This window comes from Fukomys damarensis, unplaced genomic scaffold, assembly GCF_012274545.1.
Source record: "Fukomys damarensis isolate Sample0158 unplaced genomic scaffold, DMR_v1.0_HiC HiC_scaffold_14, whole genome shotgun sequence".
NCBI lineage: Eukaryota > Metazoa > Chordata > Mammalia > Rodentia > Bathyergidae > Fukomys > Fukomys damarensis.
The window spans coordinates 64,473,133-64,481,812 of NW_022900926.1; positions in this window are offsets into that span (position 1 = coordinate 64,473,133).

Below are 8,680 nucleotides of genomic sequence, written 5' to 3' on the forward strand. Positions count from 1 at the left end.
GTCCTTTCACTTTATCAGTGACTGGTAGACGTAGGTCTGTCAAGTGGACGGCATTTGGACAGTTCATCACCAACTGGGGGGGATCGGGATTCTGGCCTAGCTGTCTGCCTGGAAGACACCTCCTCCCTCCATAACCCTTTATGGCCTTTCAGAGAGTGTGAAGCATGTGCAAGGCTGCTCCATCATGCTTTCAAAGAATCCCACTCTGTGATTTGAAAATCCCACTTTGAATGGTGGGGGCTGGTGTGTTCCTAACCCGGAAAGGGCTGTATAGGGAGCCCAGGAGTCTGTCCCTTCTACTGGGATTGAGACAATGAATCTTCCTTAGAAGTGCTTATCTACTAGGAAGAGAGGGGAAAGAGCATGATGTGATGGTCCTTTTCAAAGACATCCTTGCCCAGGCAGTCTTCCTCCTTTGGAAACAGGTGCACACGATGTTCTGAATGTTGGGAAGGGGACATGATGCAAACATGCAGTCCTGCCTGCTCACCTCTGTCACGGAGTAAGATTTGTTACTGGGATTCCACGAGGGCCCTGTGCACTAAGGCATCTGTTGGCATGCTGTAGGCTGGGGAGCATGGATGCTTTAAAAATTGCCTTTGAATAAACCAGCAAAGCCAGACACAGTCTGTTTTGCACAGGCTATTTATTCAGGAGTTTGAAAAAGTCACTCAGGACCCTGCATGGCCACGTTCCCCCGCCCCTCTCTCGCATCTCAGGCCCAGTCTCCTTCCTGCTCAAACTCTTTGTAGATGAGGAGCAGAGCCTGCACCTGAGGGGTTGCTGCTTCCCAGTCCCTGTCGCCTCTGAGTCAAGGAGAGGGTCCTGTTGCTTTCTCCCTGCAGGGTCCTCCTGTAGCCTACATCTTTCACCAGAGTTTAAAATCCAACTCCTTTACAGCATGTGCTCTGAATACCAGACAAAGTATTTCAAGAGTACTCGCCACTAAACAACAGAACCTAGGAGAGATGACATTACTTTGTGATTGGCTGACAGTCCTAAGTAACTTCCTCAGTTTGAGATTCTGTTAAACTTGCCATCCCCAGCAGTGCTTTTGTAAAATTAGTTTTTGAGCACTTAGGTGCTGGATGTACTATTCCTATCACGACTAGACTTGCATCTGGATTTCCCCTCTCAGCTTGGGACTGTCCCCGAGGCCAGCGCAGAAGTGTCCAGTGTTTCTGCTTCTTCCTGTGAAGGTACGGGGTAGTCTTGTCTGGGATTCACTCTCGAGGTGGGAAACAGGACACAGCTCTATCTGCTACATTGTCATGGGGCCTGGAAAAAGCCTCAGGGCACTCAGAGAGATCTGGGCCCCCTCAGCCTCTAAGTGAGCAAGTGAAAGTCATCGCTAATAAAGGCTGAGTTAGACCCTAGAGTATACACGAGTGGGCAGGTCTCTCTGGTGCTCAGCTGGTCTAGAGGTGGAACCTGCAGTGAGGAACCCAGTGATGAATGCCTGCCTGAAGCTGCTCGTCTGTACTGCACCCCATGTGCCAATGCCATCTTCGGGAACACGGACACCCTCCTGGGGCATGGGATTAAACCATCTTCACACTCTGTCCCTTTCTGTCCTAAACAGTGACTGAGCTGGCTGTGCTCTCACGGATAGCACCTCACCTGTTCTCATGATGCCCTTGCCAGCTGGCTCTGAAGATACACCCCGGGTGGATGTATTTTAGAGTTCTGAGAGCACCTTCGGGTGAGGAAAGGGAGCAGTCACTCCAACCTGAACACACATGTTCACGTACTTTCTTTGGCAGATACAGATATGTACTTAGGCTAATCAGTTCTTCATTCTTAAAAGATTTATCTTTTGGAGGAAGTTGCCAAAGATAGATCTTTCTTTTCACGCAGAGATATAATCCAGGTGGAGTCGTGAGTTCGTTTTTGTGTTCTTGGCATCTTTCCTGCCTCCTACACCTGCCCGAAACCTCCAGGTGTGATCGCTCAAGCTGAGAAGCCCACTGCATTCTTCCTCCTACAGTGCAGCGGCTGTTTCTGGCGTTACACAGATCGCCCACAGGAGGGAGCGCGCGAGAGAAGAAGAGCGCCCTGTTTTAGGGGAGGGGTCAGAATGGGGTGTGGGGTTAGGAGCGCCTGCCAAGTCCCGCAGCCTGACTGCAAATTAGCCCAAGGGTCTGCAACCCAGCATAAGCTCAGCTTTCCCCGTCTAGAGATTTGCCTCATGGCACAAAATGCTAAATTAGGAAATTTGGAAACAGAAACATTTTTATTTGATCTTTCCAGTGACTTTATTTAGAACTGTGGGATATGCATGTTAAATTCAGTGTTGCCCAAGTATCAGATAAGAGTGCTACGGTATTGAAGTAGACTTTTGGTTTTAAAATAAACTAAGGTAGAGGAAAATGTGACAGTCTGGGCTGTCTGCTGGGACCCTGGGCTCCCTCAAAACGATGCTATTTTCTTTCTGCTGCAGTCAGTCCATTTAGTGCATTGGACCTTAGATGAAGCAATACTTGAAGTTATTTTATTTGCTAAATTAATATTATATTTCAGTGTTCTTCAGAGACAGAAAAGTTCTCCGACACATCATTTTTATGATGGATTTTAACCCCCCCCACACACAAAAAACTGTACCTGTAGCAAGTCAACATAGTGTGCTCAAGATTTCAAAATTAATTTCCCATTGAGCCTTTCCCAGGTAAGTCTTCAAACACCCTTTATGGAAATGCTTTGGGAAGGTAATTGATCTGCTTCTGGTTCCTTCTGGATACTGTTGTATTGGGCACAGCTGCTGGATGTATCATTACTTAGATAAATTCTTCCTGGATATGACTTTATTGAATAGAATCTTTTGGATATATTCACACTGACTCTGTATTGACATCAGGCTCAGATACCATTTACATTTTGTTTATCCAAATGTCTAAAGGAAAAAAAAACATTAGTGCCCCCATTTAGTTAAATCACTAGTCCTCTTCTCTCATTTCTAGTGCTTTTTTTCTTTTCTCCTCCTCCATTTCCTTTACTCATCCCTCTTTTTGTAGTAGGGAAAGAATCCTGGGCCTTTGTACTAAGGTACATTCCAGACCTTTTTTTTTTTGAGACTGGGAATCGTTAAGTCACTAAGTTGCCCAGGCTGGACATGAACTTATGATCCTACTGCTTCAGCCTCCCAGAGTGCTGGGATTATAAGCAAGTGCTACCTGGCCCTACTTTCTTTCTGTTTTGCTTATTGTGTGGCAGATCTATCTGCAGGTTGTGCAGCTGCTTCGTTTCTGGAAGTCTCTAGGCAGGAGACCCATTGTCTCAGTCACCTTCCTGCCTTCTCCATCTCTCTCTCTCTCTCTGTCTCTCAGGTTTCTGTTCTGCTGGTCCAGGTGCACAATGGCCACTCTCCGTTTCTGCCCAAGCATGCTGGTGGCTGGGTCCCTGCTGTGTGGTGCTGGGCACCTGCTCCTGCAGAGGTTAGGGAGGCTCAAGTGTCTGAGAAAAGCAACGGACTAACCCAGCACCTGGCCTAGCCCAGCTCTAACTGCCCTTTGTACTGGCCACATTTCCACCCTTTCTTCCTCAAATATTTTCCGGGTTTCCCAATTTCATTTAGAACCCAGAAGAGTCCTTTGTGACTTTACAGTGGGGGATTCAGGCTCTCCACTCAAGGGACCCATCACAGCCTGTGGTTCCTGAGGGGCAGGGGCAGGATTCACATGCACGCTCCGTGGGTTGGAGGGCTGTCAGGGCTGGATGGGGGTTTGCCTCTAGCCCAGGGATTGATTAGTTTTTAGGGGTGTGGGTTTTCTTAATGCACATCCTGAGGAATAGAGAAAACGATATATAAATGCAAAATAAAGCATTCACATGTCCCGATGTGCTGGAAGGGAGCTGGCAATGTCCGGGTGACACAAAAGGGCCATGGCTGCGTGGTTGCCACCCAGTGGCTCAGCATATGTGGCTGTGAGCAGTACCTGTCAGAGACTGGACAGCGGTGCAGGCAGAGTGCCATGGGGGTGCAGAAGCCTTGCAGACCAGGAGAGGAGGCTTCCTGAGGAGGGCAGGGCAGGCAGCCTCAGGTCCAGCCCAGATGCAACATCCCACAGGCCGGTGGTGCCGACTAGGTTCCCATACAAGGCCAACTTTGGGTCCCGTGTATGAGCTTTCTTTAAAATAAGAAAGATTAAATAGTGAAGTTACAAAGGGACTCACAGTTTTCACTTGCTACCTTTGTTCCTAATGGTTATTTTCTCTGGAAGAATCAGTAAGGGTGGCTTTAGAAGGGGTGGCGGGAAGGAGGGCTCAGAGCCTGCCCAAGCCCAGGCACCCAGGAGGTGGGGACTGCCTGCTCCCCAAGTCTGCCAGGAGAGACTGCTCTCTCCCCACTATCTCTACTTGGAAGTGCTCTTACCAATGTTCTTTCCTGCTTTTGAAGAATATTTGCTACTTGTTCACCTTCGTGAAGATTACATGGCAGAATTGGATCAAAATGCAAAGAAGCACACATGGGTTTCATCAGGTCTCCTGGCACGGGACTGATGGTTGATGTTGGGTGTCACGGCACAGGCACAAGCCAGACCTTTCATTGTGTGTGGGGTAGGGCTCATGAGTAAAGAAGGACAGAGGCACCCTGACACAGTTGGCTGGCACATGGGGATAGGCACAGACTGGCTCTATAGCATTCTGGAGTCCGGGCCTGGGGGAAAGGAGCAAGGTGGGGTGGTGTAAACCTGTGTGAAATCTTGACACAGTTGTCATGCCACCTCCTCTGTGTGTGTGTGTGTGTGTGTGTGTGTGTGTGTGTGTGTGTGTATACACATGTAAGACTAGGAAGGAGCAGAGGACTCAGTCAGGCTGGCTGGGCCCTGGCATGGTTTTGTGTGCTGCTGACACCACCTCAACTGAGGGACTGGTGCTCAGCATGTGGGGCCTGCGACACCAGCGCCAGGTGGGTAGCTAGCGAGAAGGAACCACCACCTGCTCTCGGAGGTCAGAACAGGCCAGATTTTCTTCTCTGAGCTCTGCTGAGTCACCTGCCCTGCTCTGGGTCCATGGATGGCATCCTTTCCGCTGCAGCCTGGTATCACTGGGCAGGACCAAGGGCTGCACTGGACTCCCCTCACCTGTGTGAACCCCAGGGCAGGCGGCCAGCATGGAGGGGCTGGGTGGTGGGCACAGCTGTGGCTCTTCCCAGCTCATGGGGCTTTCTGTGCCATTTGCCCGGACTGGTGGGGCTACTTGAACTGCGCAGCTGGGGGAGCCTGCCTGCCGCTCTCCTCTGTGCTTTGAGCCCTCACAGTCTGAGTGGGGCTTCTGCAGGAATAGTTCTTGGTGCCACTCAGGGACTGCAGTGACCTTCCCCTTGGTCATCCGAGCACTGAAGACGCAGAGTGGCAGTGGGCTCGGCACCGGCAGGGAGATGGTGACAGAGAGAGGCAAGATCCTGGGCCATGTGGTGCAGGAGTTGTGGGCAGGGTGCATGGCTTTGTGCTGTGAGCTCCGGGGGAGAACAAGGCAACCGAGCAAAACTCAGCTCATCAGTCTTTAAGACCAGGCCAGGCCCACGCGCACATGATGTGGTTCTTACTGTACCCGGGCACGTGACATGAAACATGGAAGAGGTGGCCGAGGCTGGACTGGCTTCCCAGTTCCCAAGAGGCTGGCAGGTCACTGAGCCCCGCCTGTCATGCTTGCCATTGTCACCCAGAGGTGTCCAGTGGCCTCTTGAGGACATCGGGAGGGTGTGCTTAGACTCCGACAGACAGACAGACCTGCTGCAGGTCAGAACCACCCTGGCAGCGGCCCCAGGACCCCAAGTGACCGCAGGTACAATTCGCCCATCCCCATTGCCTGTGCTAACCGAGGTGGCGCAGTGTGTGGAGGGCATGGGGTGGTGCCCGATCCGCTCACAAGTGGCACTTGTTCGTAGCTCACCCAGGCTTCATTTACGTAACCCTTTGTGCTGCCAACAGGATGCCTCATAATTGTAAAGGGACCTGCAGCTATTGTTTGTGAATGAAAGGGATGCCAGGTCCTGATCACGTATGTGGGCAACTAATTCTCAGGGGACATGAGTGGCAGGGGAGGATGCGCTCTTCAGGCTGCTCCAGGGGTCGTTACCAGGGTGCAGTGGAGTGGTCGCTGGCAGGCCCGCTTCCCCGGGCTCCAGTGATATTGCCGGTGTCCTCTTGGGGGCTGCTGGTGACAGAAATTGGCCTGCCTGTGGGGGCACGAGGTCGGTAGCACAGTGGCAGGTACTAGCTTCCAGAATGCCTTGCTCCCTAATCAGTTCAGTAGAGAAATCCCTGTCCTGTTTTTTGGCTACTGCCCAGCTTGTGGCCATCTCTGTATAGCGAGAGTCTCTGCTTTGCTGAGTTGGCTCCACCTGTAAGAAATAGGCTCTGAAGGCCCCTCATGCAGAGGGGGCCCTAACTTGGAATTTAGTGGAACACGCGCCCCTTGGACATTTCCCAAAAAAGATGAATCAGTTAGGCAGACAGGGGGTGGGGGACCAAGAGTGAATGGCCCCACAGGGTGATGCAGAGGGAAGGCTTGGGCCATCTGTGCTCGAGGGCCATCCCTGACTGCCACCTTCCTGGTCCTCAGAGGCTCCATGCGGGCAGTGGGCAGAGGCCCTCAGCAGGCTGTATGGGCTCCCTGGGACACTGTAGGTGTCACAGCTGTGGAGTCTCGGCCTTCTGAGGGGTGAAATGGGGAGAAAGTCACCCGCGTCACCACCCCGGTGACCTGTTCTGTCCTTGCCGACTGGCTCTGCCATTGCAGCTGCTGCTGCAGGATGAAGCCGAGCTGTGTGGGGAAACAGAGCCCCAGCTGGCCATTGACTTGCTGTGCCCTCTGGCTGCCCTATCCCTTCACAAAGCCCATGCCCATACTGGGCTCAGGGACTGCGCCACAGTGCAGCGGAAGCGAAGACCTGGGCCATGCAGTTAGGTGTGTCCTTATGTTTTGTACTAATTAAAAACTAGCTGACTTTCTTGCGCCTGAGACATTAGTTTAACATTGAAGTTTAATTATCTGGAAAGTATTCTGCCCTAATCAATAATGTTGGGATTTAGGCAATAATAGTTAATATTTCTGCAAGGTTAAGTATATCCAGGGCCCTATTCGCAGTGACTCACCCGTATTAATCACTGAGTAGTCCAATTACTTAAATATGAATAACCAAAAAATGGCATATTTTTGTTAATTTTTATAAGATAGCATAACAGGAAACATAAACATAACAGTTTTATCAAATTTATTCAGGACAAGGACTGACTGTTGGAATGACAGCAGCTGCTCGACGCTAGGGACAGTCAGTTCGAAAAGAAGCACACTGCTTGTCACGCCTGGGGTAGGCTAAGTGGCTAAGGCCTCTGTACCTAAACCCAACTCCTGACAGGATGTGCTCTCACAGTCCTTCTTTCCAGATGAGGAAACTGACCTATGGGTGGCTTCAGTACCGTGCCAGTTTCTCTTAGCCAGAAGACTGGAGGGAAGATGGGAAAATTATGACCTATAAAGGTGACAACAGTTAGGGAGCTGGAGTGGGGCTGTGCCTTGTCTATGCTGAGAGTCTGGGGTCACAAGGACCTGTGCCTGTTGAGGTCACAGGCATTTCTGCCTTTGTGGGGGAGGAATCTGGGTCATCAGCAGGAAGCGCTAAATCCCAGGACAACCTGGGGAGGATGAATCCCACACATATGGAGGGAGAATTCTCCAGAAATGCAGAGGACGATCCAGATTAGTCATGGCTGGGAAGACCCAAGGGGGAGTTAATGATAGGGATATTGGCGGCCCAGCTGTGCAAGAGGGAAGATGCTTTGGATCTGCAGCCAGGACCCAGAGGACCAGGCCGGGTCTGGGACAGCCCTCACATCGGGGCTGCCTGTGCCAGGCCTCTCATTTCCCTGCTGCTTCTGTGTCCTCACCTCTGCCTCACATGCGTTCTGGTCGTGTAGAAGGTGTTTGCCTTTAGTTATCTTCACCTATCAATTTCTCTCATTGAAATTGTGAGCTCTTTGGAGATGCCTCAAAGACCTTTTAGCATATTTGATCTGGCGAAGCGGCGGATGTCCTTAGGTGTCCTTCATTTACCCAGGCTAATACAGCCACACTCATGTGATGACCAAACACACTTGAGACCTATGTATGCATTTCAGGACCAGGGAAATTCTATAACTTCAATCTTAGAAAGAATTATGATACTTACCTCTAAAGAAGTTTAAAGGCATTCTAGAAGCGATACGACAAAATAAGAGGCATCTTGAAAAATAACAGGGCTGCCTGTCTTCAGTCACTTTTCTCATTGCTGAGATAAAACACCCAACACCAGCAACTTACAGGGTTGAGGTTTACTTTGGCTTATATGGCAGAAGCTTCAGTGATTGCGTGGCTGGTGGCACTGGGAAAGGGCCTGGCCAAGGAAAGCTGTTCACTTCAAGTCAGCCAGGGAAGAGAGCTGGCAAAGGGAGAAAACAGGGAAGGAGATACGCACTTCCAGCACACCCACAGGTGGCCCGCCTTTTCCACCCAGGTCCTACCTCCTAACACGGAGCCAGCTGCTGCCCCTTAATCCAGTTGCCTTCCACAAGCCCCGCCTCTGAGCACAGGAGACTTTGGGAGCTCAGACACAAACCAAAACTCGGGCCCCTCATGATCCTCTCATATGGGGTGTCCTGTGCCAGACTTTTATCACTTGAGAAATACAACAAATTGTGCA